General features: G+C 43.0%; 1 protein-coding gene across 4 annotated transcripts in view; it reads right to left on the bottom strand.

Moving 5' to 3' along the window:
• The window catches only part of ST6GAL1 (ST6 beta-galactoside alpha-2,6-sialyltransferase 1), a 151,109-nt gene that overhangs the window by 68,162 nt on the left and 58,070 nt on the right, over positions 1-24,877 (bottom strand). The window contains exon 1 of one of the 4 annotated variants that reach the window (XM_063620491.1): positions 14,701-15,209. The exons of 2 other annotated variants lie outside the window; for them this stretch is intronic. The gene's annotated coding sequence lies outside the window, so the exon portion shown is untranslated. Of the gene's footprint in view, positions 1-11,614; positions 11,832-14,700; positions 15,210-24,877 lie in introns of those variants that run through there. One more of the 4 variants, XM_063620495.1, reaches the window with a different exon arrangement.

Genomic DNA, 24,877 nt, shown 5'->3' with positions numbered 1-24,877 from the left:
AGCGAGTCGGAGAAAATGCCACACTTTGAGACGAATTAAGAGTCTGTTTATTTAGCCGGCAGCCAAGAGACGGCTAACACTCAAAGTTCTCTCGGCCCCAAAGAAGGGGCTAGATTTTCTTTTATACTTTGGTTTAGAAAGGGGAGGGGGGTCTAGTTAAAATCATTTTACAGAAATAAAGTAGGTAAAAAAGTTAAAAGGATAAATGTTTACAGGAAAGTAAACAGTTCTAGGTGCAGGGGCTTTAAGACTATTACAAGGTGATAGACGCGGGGCTTTGGGCGTTATCAATCAGACGAATTCCTGGGAATTGCGGATATTGCTCGCCACAGTATCTTATCAGTTCATTGCATTCTTGGATGTGCTGGGAGTCAGCTTGCACAAGTTAAGTCCTTGAGGAAGGGGCTGCCAGTGAAAGAGCCAAGATGGAGTCTGTCTGGCTCTCTTAGCTAAGGGAGAGTCCATTCAGGTGGAAACAAGGCTAGGTCATTAGAGGAAAAGGGAGAGTCTAAAAACAGGGTTAGTGAAAAGAAGGTTGGGCATTACAACACCACTGCACTCCAGCCTGGACAACTCCATCTCAAAAAATAAATCAATCCTTTTTCTTCTACTCTTCTCTGCCTCCTCCTTAAACGGGTGGGAACCAATTCAGTGACAGGCTGGGGATTCAATGTCACTGGAAATAAAAGAATTCAATTAAAATAATAACATACACTTTCCCCCACCAAATTAATAGACTAAAAAATTACAATAGAGCTGACAAGGTCACTTTTAAGTAACTCATGGAAGAATAACATGGAACGTCTTCTCTGAAGGACAATTTGATTAAATATATTCAAAAGCATTAAAAATGACCATTCTCTTTTAACCCAGTAATTCCATCTCAAAAAAGGAACTATTCAGAGAAGCAAAGACTGCAGTTTTATGTCAGCCCATGCATAACCTGAGATAACCTTAATTCCCAACTAAAGAGGACAAGTTAAATACGTTATGAAATGTCCACACAATGGGTTATAATTTTTTCTTTTTTTAGACCCAGTCTCACTCTGTTGCCCAGGCTGGAGTGCAGTGGCGTGATCTCGGCTCACTGCAACCTCTGACTCCCGGGTTCAAGTGATTCTCCTGCCTCAGCCTCCCGAGTAGCTGGGATTACAGGTGCCCACCACCACACCTGGCTAATTGTTGTATTTTTTAGTAGAGACGGGGGTTTCAGCATCTTGGCCAGGCTGGTCTTGAACTCCTGACCTCATGATCCACCCGCCTCAGCCTCCCAAAGTGCTGGGATTACAGCCGTGAGTCACCACGCCCAGCCACAATGGGTTATGATTGAACAATTAAAAATAACATTAATAAAAATTTCTTACAGTTTTTACTTTTAAAACATTTATTCACTTACTTATTTTTAGAGACTGGGTCTTGCTCTGTCACCCAGGCTGGAGGACAGTGGCACAGTGATAGCTCACTGCAGCCTTGAGCTCTTGGGCTCAGGCCATCCTCCCTCCTCAGCCTCCCAAGTAGCTAGGACTACAGGCACATACCACCACACTCAGATAAAGTTTTAAAATAAAAAATTGCACTCATATAGAAAACTATAGAAAGTAGTAATAATGAACCACCATGTATCGATTACCTAGCATCAACAATTATCAATTCATGGTCAATAATGTTTTATTAATAGCCATCTATCCCTAAGTATTTTAAGTAAATCCCAGACATATCATTCCATCCATAAATATGTAATTACGTACCTTTAAAAAAATATGACCATAGTACCATTATCAACTTAAAAGTTTTTTTAATTATTGACTTTTTAACAAAACAGGAAAATGCTCACAATGTAGTGTGAATAAATAAAGAATATTATAAAACTATATAGTATATAATTTTAGTTGAAAGGAAAAGGGAGGAAGAAAGAGGGGATGTAAGGAAGGAAAAAAGAAAAGACGGGAGGGAGGGTGAGCAATTTCACAAATAGAATCAAAGCATTACAAATGTCCATCCTCTTTTAACTCAGTAATTCTATCTCCAAAAAAGAATTATCAGAAATGCTGCCAAAGACTGCAGTTTCACTTCAGTCCATGCATAACCTGAAACAACCTCAAATCCCAACAAAAAGGAATATTTAAATATGTTATGAAATGTCCACATGAAAGGAAGAGACAGAGAAAAACCAAAAAAGAAAAAGAGAAACACATATTCACAGAAAAAAAAGACTTGAAGGAAATAAATCTAAAATATTGACAGTAGTTTGTAGTTACCCATGTCATGAGATTTATGTTTGTGTGTGTGTATTTTTGTCAAGGGGAATGTATTAGATATTTATTATTTCTCCTGCTCTTCTTTTGTTCCTCAAGTTTTAACTTTTCCTCTAATACAGCTCCCCTTCAGGTTGAAAAACCTCCATTAGTATTTCTTTAAGAGGAGATCTCCTGGAAATGAAGCCTCTTGGTTTTCCATCACCTGAAAATATCTTTATTTTGCTTTCACTCCCAAAGAATATTTTTTCTGGATATAAAATTCTGGGTGGATAGTTTTTTTTTTTTCTTCCAGCACTCTAAAGATGGGGTTTCACTATCTTTGTCTTTGGCCACCATGGTTTTGGATGAGAAATCGACAGTCATTGGAATAGGTTCCTTCCTTCCTTCCTTCCTTTCCTCTTTTTTCTCTCTTTCTCTCTTTCTTGATTCCTTCCTTTCTCTTTTCTGCCTTCCCTTTTCTTATGTATAATGTGTCATATTTTAATGCTCTTAATGTTTTTTAATCCTTGGTTTTTAGAAGTTTTCTTATGAGGTGGCTGAGGAGTTGTCATTAAATTTATCCTGTTTGAAATTACTGAGATTCTTCAATTTGTAAAGATATGTTTTTCTTTAAATTTGAAACTATTTCAGCCATTCTTTCTCCAAATATTTTTTTCTGCACCAGTATTTTTCTTTTTACCTTCTGAGATGGAATGCCAATACCAAGAAGTTTCAGATTTTGACATTGTCCCACAGTACCATGAAAGGCTTTTCATTTTCCCCCAATTTTTTTGTTTCATAATGTATATTTCATTGTGTATACTTTCTATTGATCTACCTTCAAGTTCACTGACTCTTTTCTCTGTTATCTTTATTCCACTACTGAGCCCATATCATCTTTTCAGGTCTAAAATTTCTATCTGATTATTCTGCAGTTTCTATTTCTCTGCTGAGAACTTCTATCTTTCCATTAATTTCAAGAGTGGAGAATGGTCATACCTACTTTAAGTTATTTGTCTAATAATTTCATGATCTAAGTCATTTCAGTGTTACTGCCTATTGAATTGTCTTTTCCTTTGAGTACTGTTTAGATTTTCCGGGTTGTTTTGATATTGAGTAAATTTGAATTGTATCCTGGATTTTTTAATATCACGTTGTGAGACTCTGGATGCTGTTAAAAATCATCTGAAAAATGTTTATTTGTTTGTTTGTTTGTTTTACCAGGAAATTAATCCACTTAGGTTCGGACTGAAAGTACTGTCTCGCTTTTTCTGAGTGTTAGCTCTAGTGTCAGATCAGTTTTCAAAGCTTTTGGTATGCCATTTGAGTCAATCTGTCACATGCTCCATTCAAGAGTTTGTCTGGGACTTGGGTGGTTGTTAATATCATAGTTAGATTCTCAAAACCTCTTCTGTGTCTCCTGGGTCTGTTCCATGCATGCACACCTTGTAGTGTGCCCAGGACTTTCGTCAGTCCAATTTGTAGATCCCTTTTTCCAGCTCTCTCCTCTCAGGGATTTCTTCACACTCTGGCTTCCAGTGGCTTTTCCCCCCCTGCTTCCTCTAGCTAGAAAGATGGAGTTATCTCGGACTCTTAGCTTTCCACACTGTTCTGCAAATCCATGTTCATTGTGAGTCATTGTTCAAGTTTTGAACCCAGTACTCTGCCTGCCTGCTATTACTTTTCAGAGTTCTCATGTGGTTTTTTGCATCCTATTCAGCTTTTTGTTGTAAACACTGGTAGAGATTGTGGTTGGATTATTTCATCTTGGCTGTACTAGCAACTCATCCTTCTCAGCAATTTACTTCTCACCCATGTTTCAAAACTCCACTAAAATACCACTTCCTTCTAAGAAGCCATCCCTTTTCTCCCAGCTAGAAAACTTTCCTCTTCCCCTCATTAGGGAAGAAAGGGATTTGGCAATCTTGAGAATAAAACTTAAAGCCACATTTTTTTCACAATTGTCTTTGTTCAAACATCTGAGTCCAAGGAGATGACTGGAATGAAATCAAACTTAATCGAGAAGCACAATGGTGGTTAAAAGTGGACTTTGGGGCCAGATTGCCAAAATTCCAGCTCTGCTAATTGCTAGATGTGTGACCTTAGACAAGTCACTTACTTCTTGTTACCTCAGTTTCCTCATCTATGAAATGAAACTAATAATAATAATACTTACCACATAGAATTATTATGAAGATTAAGTGAGTTAATAGTTGTAAAGCACCTAGAAAAATGCCACACTGTAGGTGATTGTTGCGAATCTCTCACAGGTTGCCATAACTCTACAGATGAGAGAACCCTATGCAGGGAAAAGGGGAAAGCAGCACACAGGGAATTGGCTCTATTTCCACCTCTCACTATGTCTTGAAAGTGACCATAATTTTTGTTTTGATAAATACTTGAAAAAGCCCAATTTGTGTTCTGTGTGGATCTGAGAAGTCATGTGGCAGAGTGGGGACATAATTACATGAGGTAGGTTAGATCTGGCTGCCAGACTGGCTCTCCTTTGGGTCTGGGTTTTATGTTCTAAATCATGACCACAGAGGTAGACTGGTCTATCTACACGAAGCTGACAGAATGATCTCTGTAAGAGGCAAATGGAACTGGATCATTTCTCAGTTTACCCTCCAATGGTTCCCTGAAACACAGATAAAATCTAAATTCCTTAGGCTGTCCCAGAAAACTAGTGACTTTTGCTGCTGCTGCTATCTGTAACCTCATTTCCTGCCACTCCCCAACAGCCCTCACATTCCAGCCATACTGAACTCAGGTTGGCTCACCCCACTTGCACCACTTCCCTCATCCTCAAGGTCAGATATCCCCCCACCATCTTGTCAAAGATGCATATGTCTCCTCTTCCAGGCAAATTACTGAAGGGCTTTCCCAGACTCCCCAGGACCCTGTTGGTCGGTCCTTCCCTTCTGTATGCTCCCACAGCCCTCTGACCATATTCTAGTAGCACTTTCTGGTTGACAGTAATCAATTATTTTATAGGTCCCTCTCTCCCTCAATACACCAGTGTTTTTCAAAATATGTATTATTTTCCATCAGTGGATCTCAAAAACAATTTAGGGCACAAGGACCAGGTTTTTAAAAAGAGAATAAACAAGATTTTAAAATATCAGAATCCACTGCACGTAATAAGAGAAAGTAGAGCTTCATGAAACTTTTGTCTCAAATAGATCATTAGAAAGATGGATGACAGATGCCGGGCGTGGTGGTTCACGCCTGTAATCCCAGCACTTTGGGAGGCTGAGGCGGGCAGATCACGAGGTCAGGAGATCGAGACCATCTTGGCTAACATGGCGAAACCCCGTCTCTACTAAAAAATACAAAAATTAGCCGGGCGTGGCGGCGGGCGCCTGTAGTCCCAGCTACTGGGGAGGCTGAGGCAAGAGAATGGGGTGAACCCGGGAGGCAGAGCTTGCACTGAGCTGAGATCGCGCCACTGTACTCCAGACTGGGCAAAAGAGCGAAGACTCCGTCTCAAAAAAAAAAAAAGAAAAAGAAAAAGAAACATGGATGACAGATATTGAACCCCCACAGACCCATGACCAGTTTCAGTATTATCAACTCATGGTCAATCCTGTTTTGTGTACGCTCCACTCACGCCTATATCCCTAGATTTTGAAACAAATCCTTAACTCATCATTTCATTCATAAATGTTTCAATATATAACCCTTAAAAAAGAAAGACCTAAAAAAATAACTGCAATACCATAAAATGTACTTCTTATTGATGGTGGCAGTCAAAAAAGTTTGTAAGACTTAGAAGCTCCTAGGGAGAGATGCCACCTCATTCATCTCTGCATTTTCATGCGCTGCCACTCAATAAGTGCTGAGTAATGAAAGGAAGAAGAGGAGAAAGAGAAAGGATAGAAGATAGAAAGGGTGTAAAAGGGAGAAGAAAGAAAGACGATTTCTTCTCTTTTAGCTTTGAATCGTCTTGAAAGTATTTTCAATCAATTTCTCTAAAGGAAAGAAACACCAACATAGCTTCCTCATCAGTAATTAATTCCTGAATAAGTAAGGTTTCTGTATTTGTTGTTTTCTCTCTGGGATGTCACATATGACTGACAAGTTGTTCACTGCATAATGGCATCTGGTCCTGGCTGAAAGGGCACCCTTTCTTAATGGCACGAAAGTGCTACACAGGCTAACAGGACACCATTCTCGCTCCCGATTCTAGTGTATTACATATTGTTACCTTGGTCCACTCTGCTGTCTTCTTCCCTTCCTCCTACACTGCCTATGGAGGCTACAGGCAGGAGATTCTTCCTGGGCACCTGGAGGTATGTTCTCGGTAATGCTTACAAAAGGCCATCTTTCTATAGAAAAACTTTGGTATCAGAAGCAGGACCTCTCTCTTGGGAAAAGTCCTGGGCTCTGAGGCTGGCTCTGCCACTTGCTAGTCATAGGACTTTTCGAAGTCTCCCTGTGTTAGTCTGCTCTCCCATTGCTATAAATACCTGAGACTGGGTAATTTATGGGGAAAGGAGGTTTAATTGGCTCACAGCTCTGCAGGCTGTACAAGCATGGTGCCAGCATCTGCTCACTTTCTGGGGGGGCCTCAGGGAGCTTTTAGTTATGGCGGAAGGTGAAGCAGAGGCAGGCACATCACATGGCAAAAGAAAAAGCAAGAGGCAGTGGTGGGGGAGGTGCCACACACTTTTAAACAACCAGATCTCATGAGAACTCACTGTTGTGAGGACAGCTCCAAGCCATGAAAGATCCACCCCCGTGACCCAAACACCTCCCAGCAGGCCCCACCTCCAACACTGGGGGTTACATTTCAACATGAGATTTGGTGGAGACATATATTCAAACCACATCAATCCCTGAGGCCACATTTCCTTGTATGAAAGTAGAAATAATAGCTCTTCTGTCTCTTTCTAAGAACCCTTATGAGGACCAGAGGAAAAAAAAATGTTTTGGCAATAATAAAGTAGCACAGGGCTGTAAGGAATATTTTATTAATGATGTATGGTTATGTCCAGAATGGTAGTTCCTAAACTTCACTGCTTTCTGACGGATTTTCAATTATCCTTCTCATAAAAATTCTCCATTATAATTCTTGAAAAGCACAATTTCACAAATTATTGGAAAATATATCTTATATACTATTTACAGTAGCAAAGTGTCCAATGCCAAGAAGCAAATTTAATTAAAGATAGGCAAGACTTTTTATGGAAAACTACAAAACACTAGTGAGAGAAATAAAAGATCTAAATAAATGGGGGATATATACCATGTTTATCAACTGAAAGATTCAATTTTGTTAAAATGTCAATTTTCCCCCAAATTGATGGTGATGGCTGATTTTATGTGTCAACTTGGCTGCGCCACAGAGTACCCAGATATTTAGTCAAATATTCTGGGTGTTTCAATGAGGTTGTTTTGAATAAAATTAGCATTGGAATCAGCAGGCTTAGTACAGCAGATTGCGCCCTCTCTCATGCCTTATCCAATCAGTTAAAGGCCTGAATACAGTAAAACAGGCTGACCCTCCCACAGGTAAGAGGGAGCTCCTCCTGTCTGACTGCCTTGAGCTGGGGCACTGATTTTCTTGTTGTTGTTTTGGTTTGGTTTGGTTTTGGGGTTTTTTACCCCCTGCCTTTGGACTCAAACTGAAAGGCCCTGAGTCAACTGGTATTTGCACTAAAACTACACCATTGGCTTTCCCTGGTTCTCAGGCTTTTGCACTCAGACTGGAACTGCACCATTGGTGCTCCTGGGCCTCCACCTTGCCAGCCGCAGATCTTGGTAATTGTCAGTTCCCATAATTGCATAAGCCATTGTTTCATTTCTCTTACTAATGTTTTATAGTCTTCAGTAAAATGTCTTGCCTATCTTTAATTAAACTTGCTTCTTGCATTTGATATTTTGCTACTGTAAATAGTATACAAAATATACTTTTTAATAATTTGTGAATCTGTGCTTTTAAAGAATTATAATGCAGAATTTTTTGGATAAAGGTAATTATGCACACACACATACATGCTATTGATTCAGAATCATCTGAATCAAGGGACATTTCAGAACCCTTTCTGCTGATATGCCCAGAGTTGAGATTTCACCTGGAAACAGAAACAGACAAATCACAGAACTTTCCTCACCCCAAATACTAGGCAAAGGTAACTGGCACAGACAGGAATTGAGGAGATGTTGGCAGAGGAGATGCTTTAGCAGCAAGAAAGCCACAATGAACCTCCCAGCCAATGCCTCGCAGAGTGCAAGGCCACGGGAAAAATGAGGGAAAGAAGTCCTTGGCATTTTCCAGACGTAATGACTACATTGAGTTTTCCTTAGCCTGAGCAGATAATGGCACCTCTCTTCTTCTTGTTTGGCTTTGCAAATCCACCTGTCTTTATTATACACGCTTCTATCATCACAGGAAGATTTTTACAAGTTTATTCGTTCAGCCAACAAACACCCATTACCTAACACCAGGCCTGAACATCTCAGCACTCCATAAATGCCTCTATCTCCAGAAAGGGGCAGGGAGGAGGACATGACAGCTGCAGAGTGGTTCACCATTCAGAGGACCCAGCTCCCAGGCTGGATGGTTCAGGGAGGCTGCCGGGGAGACATGTCTCAGCTCAGAAAAGAAGATGAGGGAAAGTTGGACAGACCAGGGAGAGGAATGAGTTGTGCTCAAGGGCCTTTTGGGTCATTTCTTTGCATTTCCTAAAAAATATGTTTTTTACCTTATCATGTAGACAACTTTGATCTGTGCTGCTGAGCATAAAGAAACATTTGATAGCTTCCATAAACCTGACAGTTTCTTTTGACACTAAGTGTGGGAGGGAAATCACTAAACTAATAAGTATATGAAATATCATCCCTTCTTTGTGAAATTATGAGCTCATTCATCTCCAAAACAAAATTATATTAAAAGCTTCAGACAGATGAAAATGTTGATTTGCCTCCCATTTGTTTCATGATGGCCTTAAACCTAGAATGTGGACTTAAAAATACACCATAACAGATAATATGGTCAGATCTAAGAGCTAATTACAACACCAATGTAAGGCAACAAAGCTCTCTCTTTGGTAGAGTAGAAAATAAAGCTAAAAACATTGTTTGTTTGTTTGTTTGTTTGTTTGTTTTGTTTTTGGGGTTTTCTTTTTGTGACAAAGTCTCACTCTGTTGCCCAGGCTGGAGTGCAGTGGCGTGATCTCGGCTCACTGCAAACTCCGCCTCCCGGGTTCAAGCAATTCTCCTGCCTCAGCCTCCTGAGTAGTTGGGATAACAGGTGCTTGCCACCACACCCGGCTAATTTTTGTATTTTTAGTAGAGACGGGGTTTTACCATGTTGACCAGGCTGGTCTCAAACTCCTGACCTCGTGATCTGCCCGCCTCGAACTCCCAAAGAGCTGGGATTACAGGAGTGAGCCACCGCACCTGGCCATTTGTTTATTTTTCATTACATTTATGGTGGGCCCTTTATGTGCAGGACACTGTGTGAAATGCATTTTCTCACTTAAACCCCTAACATGCTGCTGAAGTAGATGCCATAATCCCATTTTACAGATGAAGCTGAAGTCCAGAAAGGTCAGCCATTTGACCAAAGTGGGCCTCTAGAAAGCACTGGAAGTGAGATCCAAACCCATGTTTACAACAGTTATTGAGTACTAATTATGTGCCAGGCACTGATCTCAGCACTTTTCAAGTATTAACAGATTTAATCCCCACTGCAATACTACAGGGAGACATTGCTGTCACCTGATTTTAGATGAAGAAATGAGGCAGAGAGAGGTAAAATAATTTGTCTAAAGTCACACATCCCTCTGATTCAATGCCTGAGACAGATCTATGTGCAGTGGAGGGTATGGAAAGTGACATGCAGGTCATCCCTTTCCCTGGGCTGTGGACATTTCAGAATATCCAGGGTTTGGGTAGGAACACTGAGTTCTACCCTGCTTCTGTGCCACTGTGGGAAGTTGAGGCCAAACTTAGTGAAGCCACATGGCCAGCTTGAAATCTGTGGGTCTTCGGGTTTGGCTCTCACCATTAATCTGCAAAGAAAAACTGTTTAACCCACCTTCTCCCAAGGAAGGCACCTTTCTGCCAACGATGGCCTCACCTGACACTCTGGTCAGTTACACAGGCAGTGTTCTAAAAAGCATCTGGGGAAGTACATACAAATGTTTGGCCCATTTCTACTCCAGTTAAATTTAGCAAAACTTTGAGTAAATTTTCACACCCAATGCTGGTGATTAATAGCAAAACGGTTGTGCTCATGTATCACTCATGGCTGGGAAAACAGAAGTGAAACCTTATGAAAATACCTCAGAACAACCAACAATAGTTGAAAAACAGAAAAGAAACATAAATTTTTGGGTGCCTACTGTAGCATCAAATGTAATGCTGAGAAAATTTGGAACAACCTAAATATCTAGCCATAGGAACAAGCAAAATTGTGATCCAGAAGTCCGTGATTGCCTATGAAGCCGTTAACACACGACATGCACTATAAAGATTAAAAACAATGTTTATGATAACGAGAGAAACAAAATAAACTTTTTTTTTTTTTTTTTTTTGAGCCAGAGTCTCAATCTTGTCACCCAGGCTGGAGTGCAATGGCAAAATCTTGGCTCACTGCCACCTCGGCCTCCCAGGTTCAAGCGATTCTCCTGCCTCAGCCTCCCGAGTAGCTGGGATTACAGGCACCTCCACCACGCCCCGCTGATTTTTTTTTTTTTTTTTTTTTTTTTTGTATTTTTAGTAGAGATGGGGTTTCACCATGTTGGCCAGGCTGGTCTCAAACTCCTGACCTCAGGTGATCCACCCACCTCGGCCTCCCAAAGTGCTGAGATTACGGGCGTGAGCCACCACATCCGGCCCAAAATAAACTCTTGATCAACACTAAAATTGTAATTATATTAAAAGCTTGCTTTCAAACAGACTATGATTACAAGGGACCATTGTTACAAGTGAATAGTAATGTGTCAGGAGACAGGATTTTTAAAATGTGTCTTGGCTGGGCACCATGACTCATGCTTATGAATCCCATCACCTTGAGAGGCCAAGGCAGGAGGAATGTTGGAGGCCAGAAGTTCAAGATCTGTCTGGCCAACATACTCTACAAAAATGTTCTTAAAATAGCTCAGTGTGATAGCACACGCCTATATTCCCAGCTACTCAGGAGGCTGAGACAGGAGGGTCCCAAGCCCACAAGTTCAAGGCTGCAGTGAACTACGATAGCCACTCCAGCCTGGGCAACAGAAAGGGACTCTGTCTCTAAAAAAATATATAAATAAATAAAAGTGTATCTTTACTGCTGTCATAATGTTTGTGAGTAAAACAAGAAAAACAAGTTTAACACCAAGTTTGTTGCCCCCAGAGCACGCACATGGCCCTCCTACTCCACTTACCCTCCATTAGAATATAGTTGTCTTGGCTGGACACGGTGGCTCATGCCTGTAATCCCAGCGCTTTAGGAGGCCTAGGCGGGAGGATTATGAGGTCAGGAGATCGAGACCATCCTGGCTAACACGGTGAAACCCCATCTCTACTAAAAATACAAAATTAGCCAGGCGCAGTGGCACACTCCTGTAGTCCCAGCTACTCGGGAGGCTGAGGCAGGAGAATGGCGTGAACCAGGGAGGCGGAGCTTGCAGTGAGCCAAGATCACGCCACTGCACTCCAGTCTGGGTGACAGAGTGAGACTCCGTCTCAAAAAAAAAAAAAAAAAAAAAAGAGATTGTAGTAGTCTTCCTTGAAGGCGACAAATCTGGGCCTACTTCTTCCCCGGATGTCTTGCCTTAGCATAGGGGACAGAAACACATTTATTCAGCACCCATAATGGCCTGGCCCTGGCACAGCTGAGCTGTTCCTATGCATTATCACCTTGAATGACACACACCTTCTAAGAGGAGAGCGGTGTTAATGGTCCCATGTCCCTAGACAGAGGCTTACTGCCTATGAAAGGATTCCCTTAACTTTTGCATATGCATCTAAAAAGGAGGATTCCCTTTACTTCCCCAGGACCACCTGCCTCCACAAGAGCAAGTTTAACAATAGTTTGGAAATTAGCTACCTCTGCATTGCCCCCGAGGCCCCCTTCCTGGTCGGCTGGCAGTTGGCCACAGTGGGAAGAGGAAGGAGAGGCCAGGATCCAGCTCTGTTGCTTTCCAGCTTCATGCCCCCCAGGCAAGTTACCTAACCTCTCTGGGCTTCATTTCCTCAACCATTAGGTAGCACTGTAATAAACTTTTCACGTGATTGTTGAACTATGTGAAATAATATACGTAAAATGCTTACAACTGGGCTCCACAATGCAACAGCCACTAGCCAGATGTGGCTAGGCCAAATGAGATGTGCTCTAAGCGTAAATATACACATCGAAGATTTCTTATGGAAAAAGGAATGTAGAAAGTATGATTCGTAATTTTATGATTACATGAGAAAGTAAGAGTATTTTGAATATATTGAGTTAAATAAAATACAGTCGATCCTTAAACAGCACAGTTCCATTTATATGCAGATGTTTTTCATAAAAGTTACAATGAGTGTACCTGTCTCTCCTGCCTCTCCCTCGCCCTCCTTCTACCTCTGCCATTCCTGAAACAAACCCAACCCCGTCTTCCTCCTCCTCAGCCTGCCCAATGTGAAGATGATGAGGATGAAGATCTTTATGAGGATCCACTTCCACTTATTGAATAATAAATATATTTTCTCTTTCTTATGATTTTCCTACTAACATTCTTTACCCTAGCTTACTTTATTGTAAGAATACACAGTATATAAAACACACAACATGTAAAATATGGGTTCATCAATTTTTTATGTTATCAGTAAGGCTTCTGGTTAACAGTAGGCTATTCGTATTAAGTTTAGGGGGAGTCAAAAGTTATACGTGGATTTTCTTTCTTTTTCTTATTTTTCAGAGTCTACTTTCAGAAAATATACGTGGATTTTCAACTGCACAGGGAGCTAGTGCCCTTAACCCCTGTGTAGTTTATATTGTTTAAATTAATTTCATCTGTTTCTTTTTACTTTCCATATTTTTTTAATTAAATTTTATAAAAATAATAAGAGAGACAGGGTGTTGCCCAGGCTGGTCTCTAACTCCTGGGCTCAAGTGATCCTCCTGCCTCAGCCTCCCAAAGGGCTGGAATTACAGGCATGAGCCACCATGCCCGGCCTCTTTTTGCTTTTTTAATGTGTCTATCACAAATTTGAAAACTATGTATGCAGCCCACACTAGTGGCTTGCTTTCTATTTCCATTAGATAGCACTGGCTGAGAACACAGTTCTGCACAATGTTAGTTCTTCATTTCTCCGTCCCCACTCACCAGTTGGCATTGTCTCAGTATTGTCAGCACTGTCTAAAATCTTTTTTTTTTTTTTCTTTTTGAGACAGCGACTCACTCTGTCCTAGGCTGGAGTGCAACGATTCCGTTGCGGCTCACTGCAGCCTCGATCTCACAGGCTCAAGTGATCCTCTCCCCTCAGCCTCCTGAGTAGCTGTGACTACTGGTGTGTGCTACCACACCTGGCTATTTTTTTATTTTTTGTAAAGACAGTGTCTTACTATGTTGCCCAGGCTGGGCTCAAACTCCTGGACTCAAGCAATCCTCCCACCTCAGCCTCTCAAAATGTTGGGAGGCATGAGCCACCGTGGCCAGCCTAAAACCCTTAATCTTTAGGCTGGGTGAGTTCCTTCTCCTTTCCAGGCCTCAGTTTACCATCCTGAGACAGATGATGAAGAGTAGAATAGGAACTAGACTTAGAAGACTGGGCTCCAGCCCTGATTCTACCATTACTAACTAGATGAACTTTAGCATGTCATTTCATCCCTCTGAGTCACAGTTTTGTCACTTACAAAACAGGGGGTGACACCCTGGTCATTGCATGAGATAACACGTATGACAGTGCTTGATAAATGCAAAGGACTACAGAGGTCAGGAGGAAGTAGTGTAAAGTGCCCAGTGAGGAGGTTGGGCAGTCCTGCCTGCCTCCTCTGATAGTCCATGCCTCCCATTTTATATTATTACTTAACTATTTTCCATGTCTCATGTCTCTAAAAACAAATTTCCCCAAGAACACACTTATTCCTTCCCACCTGCCCGCCTCCACCACAGCCAAAGCACAGTGTACAGACAGAACCCCTCAAACCACCACACAGACCAAGTGTGCTGTGTGAGGTGGTCATCAAGAAGCTCAAAGTGGAGACGGCCTTGGAAACAAACTGGCAATACATGGTGGAAAGTGGGTCCACATTCCAGGGGCCCAAGCAGGGCACCAGTGTAGCAGGGACCCAAGCAGAGAGGGGCAAGAAGCGGGGGACACGTATGTAGTGGCCAACAGAAAGGACTCTGGAGCTCAGACATTTGCAAAACAGGAGAGCAGAAAGGTATGCATGAGCCTGAAATTCTATAGCACGTAATGCAAAGAAAACATCAGGGTATGATGCACAGTGGGCCACCTATGAGATGAGCCCTGTCACCAGAGATACCTGGTTGGTAGGTCCTTCCACAGATGGAACGCCGTTGCCTTCTTGCCTTTGCTAGTTCAGGTTCTCCAGCTCACCCGTGATCCACTCAAGCAGGTGTGCCGTAAGTTCTTGGAGCTTAAGCACCACCTGCAGCAAATGCGTAACCCTCCGCTGTTGGCACAGAGACTGTGAGAGAAGAAGCTCCTGTCTCACAATATGCTGTTCCTATTTTTAGCCAGGAAACAGCTCCTAACCACCTACACTCTATCTACCTCTTTCCAAGGCCACAAAGCATGAAAAGCACAAAGCTATGCCATCATGTAGGTAACAGAGCAGGCTTTTCTACATCATAACATGTTTATGCCTAATTCCAAAATAAGAGCCAGATTATTTCTAATTAAGCTAAGCTGCAAACTCCTACTGTATCAAAAACGCAATTGTCTATCTGAATGGCCCAGGAAAAGCAAATACACAAAGCTTCTTGGGTGAAGATCTGAAGTCAAGGCTTCTACAGCTGACTAGTCCTTCAAATATTACTGCTATTCAATATACCAGTCCTTCAAATAGACTCTGTATTCAAATATTTAAAGAGAATAAAAGAATCTCAAATATCATTTTCTTATTTAAAAAGACAAATGATCAGGAAGCAGGTGTTTGTGAGAGGAATGGTACATGCGATGGGAGTAAACACGCAACGATAATATGGCGCTGCACCTGTGGGCCTGTGTCTACCTATACAGAGACAGTGCAGCCACACACCTCACCCAAAGATTATATCACAAATCAGCGTCCCCTCCTGTGGGAAGTTATTGATTAAAAGCATTTATTAAACAATCTTTTTTTTTTTTTTTCAAGACAGAGTATCTGTCACCCAAGCTGGAGCACAGTGGCACAATCTCGGCTCACTGCAGCCTCTGCCTCCCAGGCTCAAGCTATTCTCCTGCGTCAGCCTCCCCAGTAGCTGGGATGACAGGCATAAGCCACCATGCCTGGCTAACTTTTGTATGTTTAGTAGAGATGGGGTCTCGCCGTGTTGGCCAGGTTGGTCTCGAACTCCTGACCTCAGGTGATCCACCCACCTCAGCCTCCCAAAGTGCTGGGATTATAGGAGTGAGCCACCATGCACAGCCTGCATTTTAACAATTTTTTTTTTTTTTTGAGACAGAGTCTCGCTCTGTCACCCAGGCTGGAGTGCAGTGGCGCAATCTCGGCTCACTGCAAGCTCCACCTTCCAGGTTCAAGCAATTCTCCTGCCTCAGCCTCCCGAGTAGCTGGGACCACAGGTACGGGCCACCACACCCAGCTAATTTCTGATTTTTAGTAGAGACGGGGCTTCACCATGTTGGCTAGGATGGTCTCGATCTCCTGACATCATGATCCATCTGCCTCGGCCTCCCAAAGTGTTGGGATTACAGGCATGAGCCACCATGCCTGGCCCATTTTAACAATCTTAAAGGTCTTATCAATCTCTTGCACTTGGATTTTATCTGGATCCTAATTTGAATACACAAACTATTTTAAAATTATACACACCCATATCTATACACATACACATAAACACTAATATATACACATACACACATATATATATATAATAATTGAGGAAAACTGAATATTGACTCCATATCTAGTGTTAAGGAATACTTACTGATTTGAATGTGATAATAGTATCTTGTGGTTTTTATTTTTAAAGGGTCTCTTTTTTTTTTTTTTTTTTTGAGAGGGAGTCTCACTCTGTTGCTCAGGCTGGAGTGCAGTGGCGTGATCTTGGCTCACCGCAACCTCCGCCTCCTGGGTTCAAGCGATTCCCCTGCCTCAGCCTCCTAAGTAGCTGGGATTACAGGTGCCCACCATGCCTGGCTAAATTTTGTGTTTTTAGTAGAAACAGAGTTTCGTCATGTTGGCCAGACTGGTCTCAAACTCCTTGGCCGCCTTGGCCACCCAAAGTGCTGGGATTACAGGTGTCAGCCACTGTGCCCAGCCTATTTTTAAAGGGTCTTATCTTTTAAATACACATACTGAAATACCTACAGTAAAAATGAAAAAATAAACAGCTGAATTTGAAGTCAGTTAAAATAACATCTTATTTTGTATGACTATTCATGTGCAGTAAATGAAAGTTAAACAAAAAGTCCCCTCACTTTGAATCACCTATGAAATACAGAATTTATGGTCTGTTTATACAGCCCTGAACACTCATATAAAATTCACTCAGTGAATCTAACACAGCTGTGTTAGACTCTAGCCCTGAAAGGGATCAGGATGTGCACCAGTTTACTACCATGTTACACTAAAAAGACAAACATTTAAATACTGGGATCACACCTGGCCCAACAAGCTGCTCACCCTACAGAGACTGAGAAAACTCTAATTCACATCTCCCCACCTGCACTTGCAGGCTTTCAGCTGACCAAGTGGCTGTCAGAACTGTGGGCATTATTTCAATTACTCTCTCTTTCTCTCTCAATCTCTCCGTTTTAAAAAAGTTGCTGAGTAGAGCTGAATCGACATATTTTTCTCCTCCAAGGTGAAGCTGTACTAGGCTTCTACTAGTTGATATTTAAGGATTGAAGGCAATCTCATCCCAACACATAGAAATATGTGGAAGGCAAGGAGCCTGCGAGTGCTTCAGGCCACAGAGACCCTCTTTGATGAGGAAGTAGAGCCATGTCTACCTACAGGCAGCCGCAGAGAGCCCACCATTCAGTCGTTATGATGATGACGATGATTATCATTGTTATAAATATCGCTTACACAAAGTAATGTGCTAGGTTCTCTCTTTTATTGTAAATCTTCTGAATAACCCTGTGGGTTGATTATTTCACAGCTGAAGAAGCTGAAGCTCAGAGGAATCAAATGATTTTCGAAAGGTCACACAGCTAGAAAGTGACAAAACCAAAATTCAAATCTAGTTTCCCGGGCCCACCCTTTTCTTTTCTGGCATGCCGCTACCCCGGGTGGAAAGAAGGCCTTTAAGGTACAGTTATTTACCTAGCCCTCTTATTTTCCTAAAACATAAAAATAATAAATAAATAAAACCCTGTCAAGTTATCTAACTGAGAAGCAGAGAAAAACTGCACCCCGTGATCCCGAGCGGTAGCTTCTGCAAGTCCGCGCCTCTGTTGAGTTTCGCTTCCAGCTTCTCTGGCCACCATTATGTCTTCCATCTCACTGACATGCTTGAGAGAACAGGACAAGACACGCTTGACTTTTTTGTTTAGAATGAAAGACGTACAGGTGACCCTATGCCAAAAACGGGGAATCTTAACTCCACCGGGTTATTATGGCCACTTAAGAACCAGACTGGATGTTTATGAGAGTGAACGATCAAAGGATGTGCTCTGCCCAAGGGCCACCAAACAGGGCCCACCAGCAGTGTGCCCTCGAATTAGATTCCTTTATGAACTTGTTATTTCAACTCTTCATGCAGGTGTTTATCCAGTACCTGCAAAGGCAGCCCCCACCCGAAGCTAGACGCACTGGGGACGCAAACGCTCAAGTCAGAGTTGCAGCCCACAGCTATGGCCGGGAGACAGAGGAGGGGAGTGATGGGAGGGAGCGGGGAACAGCTGTCCTCTGTCACAGGATCTAGCTGCTGTCATCCCAGGAAGAACTGCACGGGACAGGCAGTGTTAGGCAAGTTAGTAAACAGTTTGCCTCATAAACACTGACCAGCAGTGGAAAACATCTGACCTAGATAGATGGTGGACTGTGAGCACCTTAGGGGCAAGGACCACGTCTAATTTGCTTTTCTGTTCTCAAAAAGTAGGCCTCAAATATTTGTTGTTGTTGTTGTTTTTGAGACAGAGTCTCACTCGGTTGCTCAGGCTAGCGTACAGTGGCAAGATCTCAGCTCACTGCAAACTCTGCCTCCCAGGTTCAAGCGATTCTCCTGCCTCAGCCTCCCAAGGAGCTGAGATTATAGGTGCCCGCCACCACATGCAGCTAATTTTTTTTGTATTTTTAGTAGAGACGGGAGTTCACCATGTTGGCCAGGCTGGTCTTGGACTCCTGACCTCAGATGATCCACCCGCCTCGGCCTCCCAAAGTGCTGGGATTACAGGCGGGAGCCACCGCGCCCGGCCGTGTTGTTTTGTTTATATATTTTTTAAGGTCATGATTGTATTAGTCCCTTCTCACACTTCTGTGTGAGAACTGCCGGAGATTGGGTAATTTATAAAGGAAAGAGTTTTAATTGACTTGCAGTTCCACGTGGCTTGGGAGGCCTCAGGAAACTTACAATCACGGTGCAAGGCAAAGGGGAAGCAAGGCACCTTCCTCACAAGGCAGCAGAAGGAAGTACCAAACGCTTAAAATACCATCAGATCTTGTGAGAACTCACTCACTATCATGAGAACAGCATGGGGGAAACAGCCCCCACGATTCAATTCCCTCCACCTGGTCTCTCCTTTGACATATGGGGATTACAATTCAAGATGAGATTTTGGGTGGGACACAGCCCAACCATATCAATGGTCATGTACTACATTTAGAATTCTGGAAGGTATTTATGGCGGGATACTAAAACTGTTTCCACGTACCACAGCAGAGTCTGAAGGGCTCAGTTTGAAGAACTGGATTCCCAACCTCAGGATCAACTGGCCATATGGGAGGTCAGCTGGAGATGAGGGAGACTGAAAATTGGAGATAACCCCAAAGATGATGGGCAGGTTACCCTCTGTCCTCAGATGGGAGGGGAGGTGGCTGGGGAAAGGATTCCAACTCTGAGTTCCATTGTGGGAAGGTGAGCAGAGTCAAGCTCTGTGGCTCAGTGGTGGAACTTATTTCTGCCCACAAGCTCAACATCTCCACCTCTGCCCCCAGCAGTGGAGTTATGAGAGCAAAGGAGACAAGGTGAGTAGGGATCACCCCAGAGGATCAGTATGGGATGAGGCCAGCCGGTGAATCACCCATGCTCCCAAGGAACCCAGGCCACAGGAACACACACCTCCACTGGTGAGACTCGGAGAGGCCAGGGGAGATAAACCCTTGGGAGAGTGAGTGAAATGGCCTGTATCAGTCCGTCCAGGGAGGAACCAGGGACACCCTTTGACTCAATGTGTGGAAAGAACCAGCAAGTCTGACATAAAAAGTGTATCAAATAAGAGGTAATTTAGTATCAGGAGCCAAAGCCCCCCGATCCCCAGTGTGAGTTAGGAACCCTTCCCTGGGCTCCCACAGCACCCTGTACAGACCCCAAGACAGCGCCCCTCACAGTTTCTATGTCCGTTTCCTCTATTAGGGCATGACCTTTCAGAGAATTAGGAACCGTCCTAGCCTTCTCTGAAGCCCAGGCACCTACCACACCGCTAGGCCCAGGCTGGGTCCTAAGAAATGCCTTTTGTATGCCCTGAACAAATGAATCATGAATGAGGTATCTATGGGAGAACCACACTCCACCCAAGGGAAAATAAATACCTGGCCTGGCTGAAAAGTCAAATCACAGCAAGTCCAAGAGAAGGCAACTAGCTAGGTGCTATCTGTCTCTCCCACATCATAAATGAAAGGCTTCAGTGGAAAAATCCTGACCACATGAGAAAAAGAAAAAAGTCAGTTAGCTACCACCAAGCACAAAGGGCAGAAGCCTGGCGAGGTGATTCACGCCAATACTGTGAAACCCGGCCCAGCGGTCTGCAGGCGATCTGGAAGCAGGGGTGGAGGAGGTGGGGAGGCGGACAAGCATGAAAGGGAGTGAGGAGAACTTACTGGAACAAGCATCTAGGTCAGCTGCCCCTGGGTAATGCCAGAAGCTGGTTTATATCCTTTTCTGAGATGAAGTTTTGCTCTTGTTGACCTGGCTGGAGCACAATGGTACGATCTCGGCTCACTGCAAACTCTGCCTCCCGGCTTCAAGCGATTCTCCTGCCTTCTACCTCCTGGTTTATTTTCTTTATTGAAATTTTTTAGAGGAAATCAAAAAAAAGAAGAGCATCCTGTAGGAAGGGATTGGTCTAAGAGGGAGGGACAGGAGAAGGCGGCTGGGGTTGAGGTGAGGTAGAGAACTCTCCTCAGCCCCAGTCAAGGAATTCTTCACACCATGTAGCTACCCCTATGGGTCATCAAGTCTATCAATAGTCTATGCCTGTCATCACAAATATTAACACCATTGACTGAACATGAACACATGCTAGTGCTGTGCTGCTGGGCAGTTTCTCTCGCTCTAATGATCATTAAGAACCTGGCAGGTGGAAACGAGTCACCTGCATTCAATAGACAGAGATGAGAAGCTTTAGGCTGAGCTTGGTGGCTCACACCTGTAATCCCAGCAATTTGGGAGGCCAAGGCGGGCAGATCACTTGAGGTCAGGAGTTCGAGACCAGCCTGGCCGATATGGTGAAACCCTGTCTTTACTGAAAATACAAAAATTAGCCAGGCATGGTGGCACATGCCTGTAATCCCAGCCACTGGGGAGGCCGAGGCAGGAGAATCGCTTGAACCTGGGAGGCAGAGGTTGCAGCGAGCTAAGATCGCACCACTGCACTCCAGCCAGGGCGACAGAGCAAGGTGCAGTCTCAAAGGAAAAAAAAAAAAAAAAAAAAGCTTTACATGAAGAACTAAGCCACTTGCCCAAGGTCATGGAGCTGGTACAGAGCTAGGATTCAAACCAACTCATCTAACTCCAAAGCCTGTGGCTACAGCACCCAGAGGAAAGACTGCCCCTACAGATGAGGGTGGATAAGGAAGGGTTCCTGTGAAGGAAGAGTGTTGACCGGGACCTTGCTGGAGCAGCGCTGGAAGGACATCCAGGAGGTCCACAGGGTCCCTGAGATCCCTTGGGAGAAGACATGCAAAATCAAATGCCCTCAGTTATTCTGCTACCTGGTGGGCACCTTGGAATACTAATTCTCTTACATAAACTCAAACTGATATGTTCTCTATGCTGACAGCAAGTCAAATACAGAAAGCTTTTAATCATTGGCTTTGCATCCAAAGCTCAAGCTTTCTGCCAGCTCCCATTAGCCTGCCAACAATGTTATCCAGGTTCCCTTGAACATGGTGCATAGGGCCTTATGTTCTGGGAGGCCTAGCATCACACCATCACAGCTAGAAAAGATCTTAGTGGACATCAGCCCAATCCTCTATCTGATGAATAAAAATTCCCCACTCAATAGCAACAAAAAGTGGCCAGCCAGCATCTACTTCCACATCTGTAATAATGATAACCCTTCTTTCAAGACAGCCTGTCTGCAGACAGCGAAATATTAATTAAGAAATTGTTTTATACATTGGACTGAACTCTTCCCCATTCCCCTAAGCATCCATTTCCTGGTTCTAACAAATGTCTGTTCTTTTTTCCATAAAACAATCTTTTAAGACTATGGCACTCTTCTAAACCTTCTCTTTTTCAAGCTAAATAGTCTCAGTCTTTGAATCATTCTTTAGATAACATGGTTTCTGAATCTCCTAACTTTTCTGTTTATTGTCCTCTGGGCCTATTTCCATTTGCCCCCCTCACTCTTAAAAGAATGACAGTAAGCTCAGTTCCAGGTGTGACCCAACAAAACAAGAGGAATGACTACACCTCTAAGATGCAAATACTGAAAGTTTCCAGTTAGTTTTTAGTAGCTTCATGTTAATTATTCTCACTTAGTTGAAATCAGGTGCACTAGCCTTTTTTGTTTTGTTTTGTGTTGTTTGTTTGTTTTTGACACAGGGTCTGGCTCTGGCTCTGTCGCCCAGGCTGAAGTGCAGTGGTGTGATCTCAGCTCACTGCAACCTCCAACTCTCGGACTCAAGTCATCCTTCCACCTCAGCCTCCCTAGTAGCTGGGAATACAGGCACACACCACCACCTCCAGCTAATTTTTGTATTTTTTGTAGAGATGGGATTTCACCATGTTGCCCAGGCTGGTCTCGAACTTCTGACCTCAAGTGATTCCCCCCACCTCAGCCTCCCAAAGGGCTGGGATTACAGAGTGTGAGCAACTGATAACCTCACTATCTTTTCTTACAAGTCCTAATCCTTAACCCCACCACTGCCCAACCCCACCCCCACCCCCACCGCCACACACACAGCCTGGCTTAACCATTGGTATTTGGAGCCTACAGCTAGGTCTTTACATTTATATTGGTGCAGCCTGTCTTTCTTCACTCAGTCCTTCCTGTAGGCTGTTAAGTTTATAGGGAATCTTGATTCTGGCAAATACAATATTTACTACCCCTCTCAGCTTCAAATTTTCCATCAATGTGATCAACAAGCCCATTATGTGTTCATCTAAATCACAGGTTAGAGCTGAGGAGAGGCATTATCCCCATGACCAACACAAATTAGCACCCGTTAGAGACAGTTCCAGAAGCACTCTACATGTAAACCAATTGAACCATCATCCAGTCCACATTTACCATCTCGTCTATGAGAATAGAAACCCTGTTACCGAGGATACAAAGATGTTCACTGTCTAACAGAAGAGTTTTAAGTTAATTACCACCACAATCAATGTCAATTAAAGTTTATGCTTCTGTATCATACAAAAATGCCTGACCACTGAGGAGCTACTTGGCATGGTCTTTAACATATAGGCTATATGGCCGTATATAAATTGTACTGTGCCAACACCACAAAGAGGAACTAAAGCAGAGGTATGAGAAGCTAGGCATGACTGCCAACTGGGCAAGAGGTTACCTTACACCATGGACATGATGCATAGAGAAAAACTAAAGTGCTTTTAAATATGAGCCCCAATAACTCTGTGTCTCAAGTTCCAGCATAAGAAGCAGCAGCAGAAACATATTTATTTAATGAAAATAATAATTCCCTTAAATATCATAGTTATCACTTGTTGAGTATTACTATGTGCTATGCATTTTATATAGGTCATCTCAGTTACTGCCTGATACAGTTGGTTTATAATTATTCCTTCTGAAAATTTAAATTTTATTTCTCTCCCCCTAGGTTTCTCCCATCTCCACAAGACCTTGAGGACCTTCGACAGCACTTCAGCAAAAAACATTTTCAGGTTTCCTCAGGTAATTCATTCAACCAACCAACCATCCCTTAGATAAATAAATATTTCTCAAATTCTCCTAAGAATAAGACACTATGCTGGGTGCTGGGGAATCTGGCTGACTTTAAGCAACTACATTTCTTGGCTTTATTTCTTGTGGGCCACAGGCTTTAATTTTCTCCCCCAAAGGCTTGTTGTATCCTCTCTCCCCATTGTTAGCTGTGGACCTTGGGTAGGTTACCTAAAACACGGATGTAATGCCCTTCACCGGATAAGGAAGGTAGTAAGGTATGTATGTGCCTGGCGTAGTTCCAGGGACATAAGATACTTACTAACCTTAGGGGCTTTTTCTTTCTTCTTTCTTTCTTCCTTTCTTTCCTTTCTTCCTTCCTTCCTTGCTTGCTTTCCTTTCCTTCCATCCCTCCCTCCCTGTCTCTCTTTCTCTTTCTTCCTTCCTTCCTCCCTCCCTCCCTTCCTTCTTTCCTTCCTTCCTTTCCTATGCAGTCTGCCTGACTTTTCTCAGAAACGGTAAGAGTAAAATAGAAGTTGATTGTTCTGTTTTCCCCCAGGACATCTGTGAACATTACATCATTTGCCACCATTAGGCAACTAAGCCTCTATTCACTGTATAACACTTTTTTTTAAAAGGAAAGAAAGAAAAACTTTGGTTCTGAGTATGTTTAGCAAGTCATGGTTCCTTGTTTTTCTTTTTCTCCTGACACTATTCTTTCTATAAAATCCAACTTTCATTTAAATCCAACTTTCAGAGAGGTGGCTCAACTTGCTGTAAGATGGATCTGATTTGACATCAGGTTCTTCTGATCGCAAGTCCGGGGTCTTTCCGCCTCATTTGGCCAACTCTCTTGTCCCCTTGCTTCCCCAGACTCACCGTGATATTCCTTTACCTCCATCCAGAACTCAGATAACATGTCACTCTAGTCACCCTGAAGATTCGCCTCTTGAAAACGTAATCGCCATGCAGTAAAGAGGAGACCAAAATAGAGCCACATACAGCTGCCGAAAGCGCTAAAGAACATGTCGCTAAGGAGAGAAAGACACCACTAGCCAAAGGCAAGTGGATCAAAAAGCAACCCCCTACGTCGGACATTCTTGTTATTTTGTGGTGGTGGTGGTGGTGGTCATTGTTGCTGTTGTTGATACAGGGACCTGTCTAAATCCTACAGTATTTAATACTGTATTCAACAAATATCTATTGTTGAATATTTATTGGATACAACATTCAACACTATGTGC

The sequence above is a fragment of the Symphalangus syndactylus genome, chromosome 17 (assembly GCF_028878055.3).
Source record: "Symphalangus syndactylus isolate Jambi chromosome 17, NHGRI_mSymSyn1-v2.1_pri, whole genome shotgun sequence".
Classification (NCBI taxonomy): Eukaryota; Metazoa; Chordata; class Mammalia; order Primates; family Hylobatidae; genus Symphalangus; species Symphalangus syndactylus.
The sequence above is the reverse complement of the archived record's forward strand: the minus strand, read 5'-3'. Positions and strand labels throughout refer to the sequence as shown.